Below are 16,763 nucleotides of genomic sequence, written 5' to 3'. Positions count from 1 at the left end.
AGCAAAGGGGCAAAGCAGCAACAGGTGACTAATAGTTTCTTCATCAGAACAGCAAAGTGGACATCTGGATGGTCCTTCCATCCCTCTTCTTCGCAAGTTATCTCTGGTAAGAATGCTTTGGTGTGCCACGGTCCAACAGAAGAAGTCGATTTTGGGAAGAGCTGGGAAATCCCATATAAATTTCCATTGGGCAGGATTGGGAGGAGCATGTGGAACAGCCATAGTTCTTTTATAACCTTCGGAAACAGTGTAATGGCCAGAGATGGATCCCCAGCCTCTTTTGTCTTTAGCAGTGGCCTTTGATGGAGATTTACCTTGGAGCAGATCTAAAAGTAAAGAAGCTTCCCCCTGCAGCATAATGGGGACCTCCCCCAGGTTCCAACCATCCCAGGTTCTATCCGGAGCTTCCTTCCAATTCGAGATATCCCATAATGTGTGCAGATTGCAAGACTGAAGCCAATCTTTAATGTTTGCAAGACCTTCCACATGGTTCATTGGTTGGTCACCCAAGATCGGATCATCCCAGATTTTTATTTTTTTCCCATTACCAGGGATCCAATAAAGGTAATGGCTGAATTGCTCCCTAGCGGCATTACAAAGATTGAAGATCGGAGAACCTTTTAGTTTTCTTGGAGGCTTATCCAGGCATCTCAAGCGCTGCCCTTGGAAGTATTTCTTCCATATGACTCTCTTACTCCAGCTTGTGTTTCCAGAGACTAAATTCCACAGTATCTTGGAACCCAAAGCAAGATTTTGGGCAGCCAGGTTGCGCAGATGGAGGCCTCCTTCCAGAAATGGTCTCTTGAGAGTATCCCAGTTCACTAAATGGATCCTTCTGTCATTGTTATTCCCACCTTCCCACAGAAATCTTCTCAACAGGCTGTCCAGTTTGCTGAGAAAGGTTTTGGGGGCAAGGAGAATAGAGTTTTGGTATAGGGGCATACTTATTAGTACCGATTTCATAAGGGTGACTTTCCCTGCATTATTCAGCCAAGAGGTACCCCAAGCTTGGATTCTTTTCTTTATCTTATCGAGCAGAGGCATCCAGTGCGCAAATTTAGGCTTAGATTTGAAAATTGGGATCCCGAGATAATTAAATGACTCCCAAATTCGAATTCCTTCCATTTCTAAAAGTCTTGCAATGTCAGACAACTCTTTGATCAAGCAGTTCCAGCCATAGATAGAGCATTTTCGATAATTGATTTTGCTGCCCGAGATCAACCTGTAAATGTCCAGCTCCCTCTTGAAATGTCTGGCAGAGATTATGTTGGCTCCTCCTAACAGCAAGGTGTCGTCGGCGAACTGGGCATGATTAATGTCTTTCACCTTGTGAGTAGTTCTGAGGCCAGGCAGGGTTTGATTTTGCTGGTTATGATCCAATTGGAAACTAAGCACCGAGGCCTGGACAACATAAAGAAGCGGAGACAACGGACATCCTTGTCTCAGGCCCCTAGAAGCTTGGAAGAAGTCAGTGGAACGGCCATTGACCAAAGGCGCAATCCATGGAGAGGCAATACAGGCTTTCACCCAGTTTATGAAGTCTGTTGAGAAGCCTAGCTTCATCATAACTGCGAACAAAAATTCATGTCTCACTCTGTCAAAAGCGTTAGCTAAATCGAGCTTAATCACCATACCTTTCTCGTTTCTTTGGCAACTAGAGTGAACTGCTTCTTGGACCAGCACAATGTTGTCCAATATCTTTCTTCCTTTTATGAATCCGCCTTGATTTTCAGGGATGATGTCTGGCAAAATGTTTTTAAGCCTGTTGGCTATTATTTTGGAGATCAGCTTATAACTGGAATTGCACAAGGATATTGGCCTAAATCTGCTGAAGTCTGGGGCGCCTTTCTCTTTTGGGATCAAGGCAAGAAAGGCTGAGTTGATGCCACCACCCAGCTTTACACAATTCTGGGATTTTCTGATCATTCTCAATAGGTCTTTTTTAATTGTTGACCAGCAAGTCAAAAGAAACCTGACAGAGAACCCATCTGGGCCTGGGGCTTTATCGGGCTCCATGCTGTTCAGAACGTCCTTTAGCTCTTCCATACTAATCGGAGCTGTCAGCATGGCATTGTCCGAATCCTGGATGCAATTGGGGATTAAATCGATCGGATAGGAATGGGGATCGATAGCTGGTTCTTCAGGAGCCGAATATAGATCTTGATAGAAGGAATATGCAGCTTTTTTAATGCCTTCGAAATCCTTAATCACAGAATTTTGATAATGAATCTCAGAGACTGATTTGAAATTCTTTCGGGCTTCGGCTTGTTTATGAAAGAAGCTGGTGTTCTTATCTCCGGACTGCAGCCAAAGGTTCCTAGACTTATGTCGCCAAAATTCTTCCTCCTCCCTGCTAGATCTATGAACCTCTTTTTGGAGCTCGACTTCTTTTAGGAGCAGGGATTGAGAAACAGGACTATGCTCCATATCTAACTGATGAGCAGCGAGCCTGTTTAGATTTTCTTTTCTTTTGGCTGAGGGGGATTGCAGTCTTTTGGCCCAATCTTTAAGATTTCTTTTTAGAACCCTGATTTTCTCTTCCCACACAAAGAATGGAGAGCCATGGACAGGCCTATTCCAAGATTCAGAGACCACCTCTTGAAAGCCTTCTTGTTGGATCCAAATAGGGCTGAACCGAAAGGGAATAGGGCCTAGGTTGCTATCCAAGGAAAGCTCGAGAAGAATGGGCTTATGATCAGAGGTGAGATTTGGAAGAATTTTAGAGGTTGCCATAAGACCGCAGGTAAGGAAAGAAGAGTGGACAAGGAATCTATCCAAACGGGCAGCAATATGGTTTGGGGCTATTCGTTTGTTGGACCAGGTGAATTTTCCTGAAGAGGGTTTAATGTCCTCCAGGTCCCAGCCCAGCATTATATCTTCAACCCATTCTCTGGCAGGATCCCTGACGATGGAGCCTCCCTTTTTCTCATCAAGGGCTAGAGTGACATTCAGGTCACCTGCAATGATGATATTCCCGGGATTTTGCTCTAAAAGAAATGAATGAAGCGAGTTCCAACATATTTTTTTCTCGCTTGGCAATACAGGAGCATAAACATTAAACATACTTACTTGCTGACCAGAATCCTTGTGGAGAAGCTGAGTGAAGAGCCAGTGGGGGCTGCTTTTTTCTTGAATAAAGTCATATATGGCGTTGTTCCAGAAGGTGGCTAATCCACCAGAGGTGCCTCTTGCACTAACCGCTCTTCCATGGCCTTTTTTCCAAAAAACTTTACTGGATTGGAGGAGAGGAAGATCCTCCAGCTTTGTCTCCTGGATGAGGAGGATTTCAGGCGAGTATATTCTCACTATATCTTTCAGGGCTTCCTCTTTCGACCTGCTACCTAAACCTCTGCAGTTCCAGGAGACGTATTTCATTATTTACTATTTTGGGGAGATGAGGCTCCTATTGGAGCCTTGTTACTCTTGCGCCCAGATCTGGTATTCATCATTGCTTTGAGAGTTTTTTGGGAACCTTGGAGGACATCTATGTAGGTTTTTTCCTCTCTCTGTTTCTTCTTGGATTTCCGCCCTCTAGTCGTCTTGATTGGGGTGACTAGCGAGTTGTCAGTTTCTGAGTCTCTCTCTTTTGATTCTCCCTCAGGGTTTGAGGCTAGACTAATGTGTTCTTCATTGCCTTCATTTCCCCTCTGACAATCCTCAGGTGGAGGGACTGTTGGTTCAGCTTCATTTACTTTCCCTTGTTTCTCCTTATTTTCTGTTTCCTCTTGAGTCTTCTTGTCATCCACCTTTCCTCCAGAGGAGGATCCATCTTTAGAAGCAGCAGCGGCTTTTGGGTTAAACTGAGGCTTCCCCATTGGAGCGGAGTTGTTCTGTCCCGGAGGCTTTGGAACAGCCTTTCCCTTTCTGATTTCTTTCCATCCTTCTTCTTCAACCGTATTCCCTGTTGGAGCTTTTGGGCAGTTTCTCTGGAAGTGTCCGTGCTCATGACAGGTTCGGCATTTGAACGACAACTGCTCGTAGTCCAGCTTCTGATAGTGCTGCCATTCTCCAACTTTGAGTTTGATCGCTTCTGGTAGCCCGGCTTCCAAATCGACTTCCACGCAAATTCTAGCACAAGTATATTGGCCCTTGTGATCAGCTTTGTCAATGAACCGACCCAACCCATTACCAATCTTCTGCAGAGATTGGTAGCTCCAACAGTGAAGCGGGAGGTTAGGCAAACGAACCCAGACCGGCGCCTCCTTGGGGACATCGACGGATGGGTCAAAGTCAGGACTCCATTTGTTGAGATACAGTCCTTGGTTTCCCATAAAATACGGCCCGTTTCTGAACACCAGGTCGCGATCTTCTTTGGTGGTAAATTCGAAAATGAAATAGCCTCGTCCTACATCATAACAAATCACGTTGCTTTCCAGCTGAGGTCTCCAGTTTCGCTGAATCCAATCGTCCGTGGTTTTAGTGGACGGCCAACGGCCCATAAACTGCCCTACCAGGCCTCTGTCAGACAACGCAAGAGCAATTTTAATCGGTTGTTCCTCTGGAAGTGCTATCTCTGGTATTTCCTCAAGCTTTTTTATGAATTTCGGCACCTCTGGGTTCTGTGGCTTCTTTCCTTTCTGCGTTAACAGTTTTCGAAAAGCATCTTCGGAGGATAATGGAGGGGTGGGAGCGGACTCCCCACCCCCAGGGCCGCTCACGGCTGCGTCCAAGAACTTGTGGCGGCGGCAAACCTAGTCTCGGCTCTGCGGTTCAGAGCAGAGCGCGCGCAAGCTCCTTAAAACAAATAGCATCTTGAAAATTAACCTTGAAAAAAAAAGACGTTATTCTAGCATCAACACCTTTTTCTTCTTTTTATTCAGGGTGTTTTTTGCACACAAAAAATTGGTTTTAGTGCCATTTTTAAAAAATGTTGAAAATGTACCCTGAAAAAAAATATGTTATTCCAGCATCAACACTTTTCATTTTCAACCTATTTTTTCATGTTTTTTGGGGGTTTTTGGGCTAGAGTATACATTTTGAGGTAATAGTTCCTGTTTGATTAGTAATTATTTTCTCAGTCTGTTCTGGACTACCTTATGGGAGAATATGGACACAAAGTTGAAGAGATCTACAGCATTCCATCCACAAATAGATGGGCATATAGAAGTAGTCAACATGCTTTTCGTACAAATTCTAAGGGGATACAACAAGAAGCATCTGAAGACTTGGGATGACAATCTGATTTATATATAACATTCTTACTATAGAGAAATCCACACTTCTATAGGGAAGTCCCCTTTTGAAACTTGTTTTGGATATTTGCCACCTTCACCTTTGTATATTACATATGGGTAGCAAGGAGGAGTGAGGGAAGATCTTCCACGAGATGCTTTGAGGGACGGAAAAATTATAGAGAAGATCGAGCAGATCCATATATAGGTACAAGACACACTACATAAGTCACAGGAGAAGTATAAGGTCAGGCATGATTAGCGCAGAACAGAGAAATTGTTCAAGGCTAGAGATAGAGTATGGCTATAGTTGAACAGGAAGAGGTTGTGGGGGCTTGGTAAGAAAATCAAGGCTCTGAGGTATGGTCCCTTTGAGATACTAGAAAAGGTGGCTGATAATTCCTATCGACTCATTTTACCACCATATATGTGCATTTACTTAGTTATGAATGTAGAGAATTTGAAACTCTATGAGCCTTCCATGCTAGATCAGGAAGAGGAACATGTTCTGCCTTCTATGCAGGATTTGGCACCAGATGCTTAGGTAGATTTGACAGAAGATTCTTTTTTGCAGAAGAGGTCATGAACTAAAAGATAGGGTTAGCATGACCTTTGGTAGATTGGGTTGAAGGGACAACTTCCAAGCAAAGCTAAATGGTATACGAGAGAGAAGGTGAAGGAAAAATTTCCTCACCTCATTCAGTAAAATATTTTGGGGACAAAAGCCTCCCAAAATGGGGAGGTGTGATTCATATTGGATTATTATATTGTTTTTCATCCATCTTGACGCATTCAGAGTGGAAAAAGTGGAGGAATCAACTCACGGGACCATTTTTACCGGTGGGACCTAGTTTCACGAAATGGGGTCTGAAACCTTTCAAGATCATTTTGAGGCATCAAACAAAGTTTTTTAGGAGTAAAACTTGCCACTTTAGTGTGGCACATTTTCTTACTACTCTACACACAAGGATATTTCCAACAACTAAAGAAGTGCGTTAATCAGATTCTGTATACAAAATTTATGCCACTCAGAAGTTGACCTTCCTATTTTCACACCTATAATTTGGGAGGATGTCATGTTAGCCCCCATTATTCATGGAAAAGGGGTTAGCCACATGATTGTGATGTAAAATACTATATAATATTATATATTGTAACTCTAGTTAAGAGTTGATGTAGTCAAAATTAACCACTAATATGCTATCGGGTTGTGTTATAATCGGGCCACTAGGAGGAAGAGGCATTCCATTCTTTCGAGAGAATTTTGTTCCATAGCTGAGAAAAGATAGCTAGGAGAGATAGGAGGTAGAGAAAATAGAGAGGATATATGCATTTTAGCAGCACACAGGCCACCGACATTACTTCTTTGTACCTGCAGCCTTATTTTTCAGATAGAGAAAGAGAGCAAAGTGGCCTCACCTTCCAGCTGGATTTTCTCCCAAAAGGGTTTCCCAGAGCATATCTTGTGTCTTATGTGTGTGTGTGTGAGCTTATGTTTTTGTTCTCTACTTTTCTGAATAATTTCCATTCGCATGCATGCACTAATTACAGTTAAATTTATAGATCTAGAGGTTTAAATAAACTGTAATGGTGTATGTTACCGCTCAGACTAGAAGGGGTCTTAGGAGGGAATCCTAAAGGGATAGTTACTAGGACAAGGGAAACAATGTAGCAATAACCCACTATTACCTCAGCTAAATCTCCCTACTCTTTAAGAACTTTCACCGATGGAAGGAGACTTGTATGATAAGGATCACAAAGATAAATAGATCAAAGATAGGATGAAGGGTGATCCTAGAAGCCTATTCACAAGAGAGGCTCAAGATTGTGGATTGCTTGTCTTGGAAGACAATATCGAAGGCCCTCTAGGAAGGGCTTGGGGAGAATTTAAAGGGTTAGGTTTTGATTATGTGTCTTATAAAGGAGATCCCTAAGCCTTAGAATTCTTGTGGAAACTTGGGTTTCAGGTGATCATTGAATAATTAACCTTGATAGTGCATGGGACCACACGGGACCAAGTGGACTCGTGGTTAGGTCAAGAGGATAGGATTTAGAAACCAATGATATGCTTGACCTAATTACGGAGGGGAAAGGGATCAAGGAATGAATTTTCAATGAAAGGAAATTCAAGGATCCCAATCAGGTTTCTAGGAAAAGGGAAACCTATTAATTTTTTCAACTGCAGTAAAATTCCACCTTGGATAACTCAAATGACCAAGATAAGGATTGCATTAGATTCCTCTTTTAGAGAGGACCAAAATATACCTAAATATCATCCAATTTGGTTAAGGGAAAATTGAGTTATGAATTATTTTATTCATACATGTATTCTGGAATGGGTCGGCCCTAACCACATGAGTAACTGCTTGGGTCAACCTTAACCCCAAGTGAACCCTCGGGAAAGCCTATAAATAGAAGAGACCTCAAGCTAATTTGGACACATATTCTCTTCTATTTTTCCTTGGTTCAAACAGGTTCATTAGAAGGAGTTCGCTCAAGGGTCTGAAATCACAGGTGAAAGGTTCGCTCTAGGTTAGGGTCTTCTAGATCTCGGTCACTAGCATAGAACAAGGATTTCTGGTCCCTGGACGCTAGCACATAAGCTTATGAGAGCAACTATAGATCCTAAGATGCTGGCACAGAGGCATATGGGAGCGACTTTGGATTCCTAGGAAGATCTGGAGGTATCAATCCCTGGTCGCTCACACAAAGTGGTCCTGAGAGTGACCAGGCGGTCTTGGTCGCATGACATTAAATTCAAGGGAGAGACCAATGGTTTCAGGTGTGTTGCACCCCAATTGCATGTAAAGAGTCTTTGAGAGAGTGACCGAGTATTAATAATATCCCTCACACAGTATCCGAGAGAGCGACCAAGAAGTTTTAGTCGCACACAGACAGTTTTGATGAGAGCGACCAGAGTTCAGATCTAGGGATTGACATCTTGACTTCATTTGACTTCAGTGATATGGTAGATATGGGTTTCTCTCTAATTTTATATAGATCTCTAGATATGTAGATTTGATTTGTTAGTTTCTGCTACAAAAATATGTATTGGGCTCATTGACAGTGACGACAATGTTTGACACAGTGACAACAGTATACAACAGTTGACATCAGTTTGTGACAACACATTACAACCATCAGTATGAGGGTTCTGATTCCTAGCTTGATTAGATCTATTTCATAGATATCATTATTGTTTTGCAGCATAGATAAAGTTATGGATCATTTTACTCTCTTTTGTTTCTTCATTTGATGACGATCTAAGAAGAAGAAGATTTGCAAGGGTTTTCCCCATAGTGGGTTTTTCCCTGGTATTGGACCAATCATGCTGTCTCTATGTGTGTGCATGCTTTTCTTCTAATGTTCCTTTTATGTTCTACTACATTAATGATGTTGGTGATGTTGTTTATTTCTATCTAATTACATATGTTGATGTATAATGGTGTAGATCTGAATAATGCAATGACGATATGGGGTGAAATTAATGGATTAATGATTAATTATCAAAGCAAAGAAAAATGTTGCCCTATGAAAAATTAACAAAAACATGGGCAAAAATTGGCCTTCGCGCAAGGGCTTGCGATATCTCAAGATCCCACTGTCAGAATCTCATGAAATTTGGAGGGCTTCTTGAGGACACACCAGTGCCATTATGGATCGAAAAGCAAAATATTTGGATGGATAAATTGTGAGATAATTGATGTCCTATGTGACCTATGTAGGCTAGGACTAGAAAAGAGGGGAAGGTGAAAGAAATAAGATTTAAAGTGATCACCAGAGGAGGACCCGTACTTTTTCCTTTGGTAGAGATGGAGTCATGGAATATTTAGATTTTGGATTGATTTCCACTTGTCAAGGAGGCATAAAAGACAAATTTGTTGGGCATTAGGGTTTAATGGAAGTAACTTCAAGGTCATTTATGCTTTGTTTAATAACATTCAATGTCTTTTCAAGGAAATGATATCTATAGGAACATTCATTCATTCAAACATGGCCCAATCATGATACAACACTATTTAGAGATTTAATTTCCACAGTTTCGTTCCAAGAAAAGCAACAAATTAACCCTAGAATAGTGAAAATCCCAATATTATGAATGCAACAAAATAACGAATCAAAATAGCATTAACATAATAATTACATGTAATAAGAATATATCCAATCACTAAGATATTCCAATCATAGAAGCTCCAAGACAAAGAAGAATAACCAAACATCAAAATTCATCCATTCATCCAAAAAGTCTCATCCTCAAAAGATAGCGAAAATCTCACAAGAAGATATGATCCAATCCAAGTGATGATAAAAAATGAATTCGTGTCACTCCTATTTATACACTCATTAGGAGTTATAATTACCTATTTGATCCTACATTAGCTCCTAAAATAAAAATAATGTGCAAATAACTAACTTTTGGTGACAAGCCCACCAAACTAGATCATAGACAAAATAACAAGCCTCTCAAGAGGTCAAAAGATCAAAAATACATGTCGTTGGGCTCTCTAAGAAGCCTGATTAAGTCTGTAAGTGCCATAATTATGAATAGGGCTTCCAAAATGATGGACAAGGGGTTGGCCCCTTGTTCTCCACATAATAAACACGTGGTGCTCCCAATGAGTTTGAGGGAACATAAGTGACCTCATGGGTCTCCAAGTAAATCAAAGATGCATGTAGACCATATGTAAGGGCTTAGATGATGGTGTAAGTGTTGCCATGTTAAAATACAATTCTTGGGTCATCTGCCAAGTGCATGGTACAATTGTGGGGCTGGATGGGTAAAGGTGAATCAGGTGCATCTTCCTCGTCCAATAGGTGAATCTTGATCAATATTTGAACATCTCGGGGGATCCATGGAGTGTTTTCTACTGCCGTGGAGGCCCATGGCTCTCAACACACACCCTACATGTGCCAACGTAGCTCTCTAGAGGGCTAGGACCCTGTATAGGGAGACCAAACCCAAGATGGATACCACCTGCAATCCTGCATAAGATCCAATGTGCCCCCTATCCTTCCAGTACAATAGGTCAACAAGAAAATTGAGTAAAAGAGCTTACAAACCATGGAAAAAAGGTGGGAACTTCAGAATGGCTTTTCCTTCCTAATGGGCTTTGGCATGTGCTAATGTCTCCAAGATCCAAATAGGGTTAACCAAGTATCCCAATAGGTGGTTTCTACTTTTAAAGGGGATCATATGTCCAAGGTACATCCTTTAAAAGGTGGTTGCATGTGATAAAGAGATGAATGGAGTAGGGAAAGAAAAGGGCATCCCTGGGCCACATGATGGGGTACGAGGGTAGCTAGTAAAAGGGAAGCCCACACTTTGGTATATAATGTATAGGAGGGAGAAAGCGTGGTACATGAGGTGCCCCGAACTTGATTTTTCCACCCTTATTTAAATGTATTTTGTCTTTTATGATTTTTCTTTAATTAAATGCTCAGGGCTTAAGGGCTAAGAGCATGATGTGTGAGATATAGCAGTGGATACCCCCTTTAAGGTAGGGTGGTTCATTTCCCATCAGGGTTGGGATAACCATGGGTTTCTAAATGATAAAGGAGGCTCATCCAGGGCCTGTAGGAACCAGGGTGATGGCTATGATACTGGGTAGAGCTCATGTATTGGTTTTTGACCATGTGCTAAATGTGTTTGTCTTCGCCATATTTTTCATTTTGTGGTACATTTCCTATTGAATGTGGAAAATTATGCTTTTACTTTTCTTTTTAGCTTCATCAACCTCCGGGGCATCATTCTAGGCTCGACCCAAGGTGTGGGAAAGGGGAAGGGTAAAGTTAACCCTATGTGGACTTAGTGGAGGAATGTGGACCCAGGTGGGAGAAATTATGGATGGGTTTATAATGAGTGGAAGGGGATTAATATATGTTGATGAGAGAGTGGGACGCCACAACCAAAAATGGGGTTTCTCATGTAATACTATCCCTAAAGCTGAAGGATCAATAAAATAGATCCCACAGGACTAGAAACCAACATATAGGGGAAAATAGCATAGACCTAGCCCATTCTTTTCACCAAATCGCCCCATTAATCCATGCCCATAAGTGTCCATGATAAGAAAACTACAATACTCAATTACCAAATGACAAGGCAAACCTTTAGGTTCGCGAGCCCACCTTCAAACATACGATCATAGGAGATGGGTGAGGGACCACATGGTTGGCTCAGGTGGTGGAGAAATGGCATAACGAGATAGTTGGTGACTACAAGGGGCTGATTGTTTCCGGCTGAGGACCATCTTGGAGAAAAAAATTATCTGATCCGGATTTAAACAGGAACGCAACAAATTACAGAGATAACCATATACACAAAGATGCAGCGGAAATAATACTTCATTTCATTAATAGAAAATACTGAAATATGCTTACAAACAGATATGGCAATAAACTAGCTAGGGCGATGGTAGCTTATCTCTGAGAAGAGATGTGATGGCTACATGCCTCTGAACTGTGTTACAATGAGGCTCGAAGGCCTATTTATTGTTGAGAAACAATGGAAAAACCCTTAACATTCCAAAACCTAACCCTAGGAGATGAAACGCCAAACTGTGGGCCCCGTTTGGGGGTAAGTTGGTACATCAACTTCCCGGGGTCGTAACTTTGGCATATGATCTCCGTTTGACGCGTACAATAGCTCATTAGAAAGATCTATCGAGCACTATCATTGTTGGAACCACCAGTCCATTCCATGGACTCGTGTTGCCCCCGAATTCCCCAAAAAACGTCGTTTAGGGCCTCAAAACGGCTCCGGAAGTTCAGGACCTGAAAAACTGCTAAAAATAGTAAGTTGTGCTACAATTAAGGAAACTGAAAATGCTGAGAAAGACAATGGTGGGGGTCCAGGTGGACTTGGCAGGTGGCCACCAATATCCACCTGGATCATTCCTCCCCCCTTAGGAAGCAATGGTCCCCATTGCGTTGAGCTCCTCCATGAGATGAGGAAACTTCTGCTGAACTTGTTCCCTGGTGAGCCACTTGCCCTGCTGAAGGAGTTGGCCTGCTTTGACAACTCGATACAGTTGGATATTCTGTTGGCGAGTGTTCTTGATCTGTGTGTCCATGATCCGATCAGTTGCAGCTTGTTCCATGCAATCTGGATTTAATTCTGTGGGTTTGAGCTGTTCTGCAATGTCGGATGTGTCTAGCAATGGTGGAAAGTATGGCCGAAGGTGGTCCACATTAAATACTGGGTGCAGGCCAAGGAATGGGGGAATGCTGAGCTCAAATGCATTGTCTCCCATAGCCTTAGTAATGGTGTAAGGACCATATTGGAGTGGTCTCAATTTCCGATAGGCTCCAGTAAGGCATTCCTTTTGCAAATGCAACCAGACTTTGTCGCCCACCTGAAACTTGTGTGGCACCCGATGTTGATCATGTCGCTGCTTGTACTTGGCATTTGATTTCTCAAGGATGTCATGGACCTGCTGGCGAATATGTTGGATGCGCTCAATGAAGCTGGTGGCCTTATCTGTTTCGGACTGGACATAAGCTGAATTCATGTGAGTAGCTGCAAGTGGCATGGCCACATCAATGGGGCATAGTGGCTGGAATCCCAAACCCACCTGAAAAGGGCTATGGCCAGTGGAGCTGTGAAGAGCTCGGTTGTAGCTGTGCTGAACGTAGGGGAGGCTCTCGTCCCATGTGCATGGATGCTTTGAGTTATACATGCGCAGAATGTGCACAATCATCCTATTGACAACCTCTGTCTGGCCATCAGTTTGAGGATGGAAGGCTGTGGACTTCGTGAGTTTGGTGTCCAGCATTGACCAGAGACTGGACCAAAAGGTGCTGAGAAACCGACTGTCCCGATCTGAGATGATAGACTGTGGGATCCCAAAGTGCACCCACACTCGTTCAAAGAAGAGTTTAGTAGTGGCTTCTGCTGTGATATTCTTCTTGCAGGCCATCATAATGGCCATCTTTGAGAACCTGTCGACGACCACAAAAACACAGTCATTTCCATGCTTAGTGGAAGGAAGGCCTGACATGTAATCCATGGAGATGGATTCCCAAGGTCGACTAGGGGTAGGCAACGGGGTATAGAGGCCTTGCTTCTTAATGGTTGGTTTGGCAATGGCACAGGCAGTACATGACCGGATGTACTTCCCAACATCCTGTCAAAGATTCGGCCAATAGAAATAGTTTTGCAGTACTGCCACTGTTTTCTCGACCCCGAAATGCCCAGCAGCCCGACTGTAGTGTGCTTCCCAAATCATCTTGGCACGCTCGCTTGAAGGAACACAGAGGTGACCGAGGTGGCATAATAGGGCATCCTGGAGGTGAAAATCTGCAACTTGCCGACCCTCCAAGAGTGTCTGGTATGTGTGGCCGAATTCTGGGTCGCTTTTGTAGAGAAGTGGCCAATCAGAAGTCTCGTGCCCGCAAGAGTTGAGCACGGTGGTTAGCGCCATAATCGGTGGTCGACTGAGGCAATCTGCAACATTATTGGTGCTGCCCTTTTTATACTTGATATTCAAGTGAAACTGTTGCAGGTATGTAGACCACTTCTGATGGCGATCATTCTGCAATTTCCCTTGGGTCTGTATGAACTGCAGAGGTCGGTGGTCTGTGTGGATGACCGTTTCCTTCCCCAAAATGTAATGCTTCCATTGTCGGCAGGCCTGTACAATGGAATACATCTCTTTATCATAAGTGGGGTACTTCCGGACTGTGTCTGAAAGTGTTTCACTGTGATATGCCACTGGATGTCCATGTTGAGTAAGGACTGCCCCAATAGCATAGTCAGAGGCATCTATCTCGACCTCAAATGGTTGTTGTAAATATGGTAATGCGAGCACTGGTGCCGTGCAGAGGTGATCCTTCAACTCCCTGAATGCCTTCTGTTGAGATTCAGACCAAAAGAATTTTGCTTTCGCCCCGCCCTTGGTGACTTGACTCAAGGGCCAAGAAATATGAGAAAATCCCAACACAAACCTGCGGTAGAAGTTGGCAAGACCTAGAAAGCTGCGGAGCTCTGTTAGAGTGGTTGGAGAGGGCCAATCCCGAATGACTTGGACCTTGGCTGGATCGACATGCACCCCCTGTTCATCAATGATGTATCCCAGATACTGAACCTCAGTCATGCCAAAAGTGCATTTCTCCAAATTGGCACATAGCTTGTGTTGCCGCAGTGTTTGGAGAACCTGTCGGATGTGGTGGAGGTGCTCTTCCCAACTCTGGCTGAAGATCAGAATGTCATCCAAGTATACTACTACAAAGGAGTTGGTGAATGGCCGCAAGATGTCATCCATTAGCCTCATAAAGGTTGCAGGAACATTCGTCAATCCGAAAGGCATGACCAACCATTCGAAGAGGCCCTCCTTGGATTTGAAGGCAGTCTTCCACACATCTGAGGGTTCAATTGGTACCTGGTGATATCCTGACTTCAGATCGATCTTGCTGAAATATTTCGCCCCCTTTAGTTGGTCTAGGAGGTCATCAATACGCGGGATCGGGTACCTATTACGGACAGTGATCTTGTTCAGCGCCCGATAGTCAATACAGAGTCTCCACGTCCCATCCTTCTTCTGGACCAACACTATCGGGCTCCCACAGGGCGAAGAACTCGGACGGATGTGACCTTTCTGCAGGAGCTCCTGAATCTGCCTCTTGATTTCATTGTTCTCTAGAATGGAGCGCCGATAAATTGGTCGATTGGGTAGCGGCGCACCTGGGGTCAGATCGATGGAGTGCTTGACTTGACAGTGCAGAGGAACCCCTGCCGGGGAGGTGAAGATGTCTTCGTACTCCTCCACAATCTTGTCCATCTGTAGCTGCCGTGCAGAGGGACCCCGTTTGGAGGCCGCGGCCACTGTCTTCTTCTTCCCTTGAGGGCGTATCATCAGGAAAACAAATTTCTTGGTTTTGGAAATGATCTTACTGCATTGTTTTGCAGTAATCAAAGAGATGGCGGCAGGTGGTGCTACCTCTGGTATTGTTATAGACAATTTTGTGCCTTGCAGCATCAGGCATGAATTGTCAATAATCCAAGGGATCCAAAGTCCCTAAACATGATGTTCCTACCCCTAGAGGAACAAGATCAACAAACCAACAGCTCTCAGATCAGTTCTCCACCTGAAAACACTCAAAAACAAGCAATCCTGAAATCAAAGCAGGTGCTCCACTAGGCTTCTGCGCTGAAACTCAACTCCTCCATGGTGTACCTGCATTGCAAAGCAGGTAGAACAAAGACCACCTGCGCTGAGCGAGATGGGACAAGTGGCACACTGAGTCATTTCTCTGGAATCTTCCAAAAATGACACTTGGATCAGGGATTTCGCCTTGTGATGAGTCAGAGGCTCTGTTTCTCCAAGTGGAAGCAAGGTTCTCCAAGTGGACTCAAGAACTGAAGATCAACTGAAGAGAGAGAGGACACAAGGCAGCTACACATCAGTTGCAAGCTGACTCATCCTTTCTCAATTCATCTATATATTGAGCTCTCTCCTATGAGCTCAGGAGGCTGGAATTTTGTGCAAAGTAATGATATGCTGTTGGTTTCACTATAGAACTATTGGGTGATTGCTTGAAGGAGGTGAAGAGGAGAAATTCTTTCTGCTGGGAGGTGTTGCTGGATTGGGGCCTTCAATGGTTGTAACACTCTCAGAACTTTACTTCTTCCATTAATAAAAGCTATTGAGGTTCTTCTATATGCACTTGTTTCAATGATGTATTGTGATAATTGTATATTTGATTTATGCTAATCCTTGAATCAGTTATGATTGCATGCTTCTTGTAGTTTCCTTCTTTGTTATTTTGCAGGATCTCATTATAGCTGGGCCAGCAAGAGAGCAAGGAGCTGGGAGCAAGCAGCAAAGAGAAGAGTTTGGATTCGACATTAAGTGCAAGGCAACGGTTAGTGCATTTCTTCATTCTCTCTTGCTTTCGTAAAGAAGTAAACCTTAAGTAGTTTTCTTTACAGTTGTTGTTGAGGGACTATCACCCTTAGAGTGGGATAGGGTCATCCGAGTCGGATACTTTTCCCTACAACAAACTGGCGACTCCACTGGGGATCGTATCTATTTGATTGCTTGTAGTATTTTGCTATTCATTTCCTGAACAAAAGAGTACCAAATCGAAAAGCTTTTGACTATATCAAAAGCGAAGTAGAGGGCAGCTACTCTAGCTCATTTCTGAGCATGTTCATGATTTGAAGAGCTGATCTACAAGGATCCTTGTAAGCTCTTAGTGATAGCTTTTCATCTTCCTTGTCATCCCTTAGTGTGTGCTTGACTGATAGCTTCTGATTTGAGCAAAAACTGTGAATTTTTGAAGAAATTGTGACCCGGAAACTGAGAAAACGCAACTTTCGTTTTCCAAAGCAGGTAGTACACAGGCTACCTGCTTTGCAACGCAGGTCCCGAAGGGGCTACCTGCGCTGAGAGCCAGACTGGCTGTGCAGCACCTGCGTTGGCCCAATTTTGCCTTGTGCATTTGGGGTTTCCTCCCTTTTTCTTGCCTGTTTTCACTATAGATTTTGCAGCCAGTTACCAGTCTTGTACCTGTTCTGAAACCAACCTTACTTGCCATCATTCCGCCTCTGTTATATAATGAAATTGTACTTGTTCTTTTGTATTTCTTACA

The sequence above is a fragment of the Pinus tabuliformis genome, chromosome 2_1 (genome assembly GCF_031772625.1).
Source record: "Pinus tabuliformis cultivar Carrire ecotype Pingquan chromosome 2_1, CPIR1, whole genome shotgun sequence".
Lineage (NCBI taxonomy): Eukaryota > Viridiplantae > Streptophyta > Pinopsida > Pinales > Pinaceae > Pinus > Pinus tabuliformis.
Note: the sequence above shows the minus strand (reverse complement) of the source record.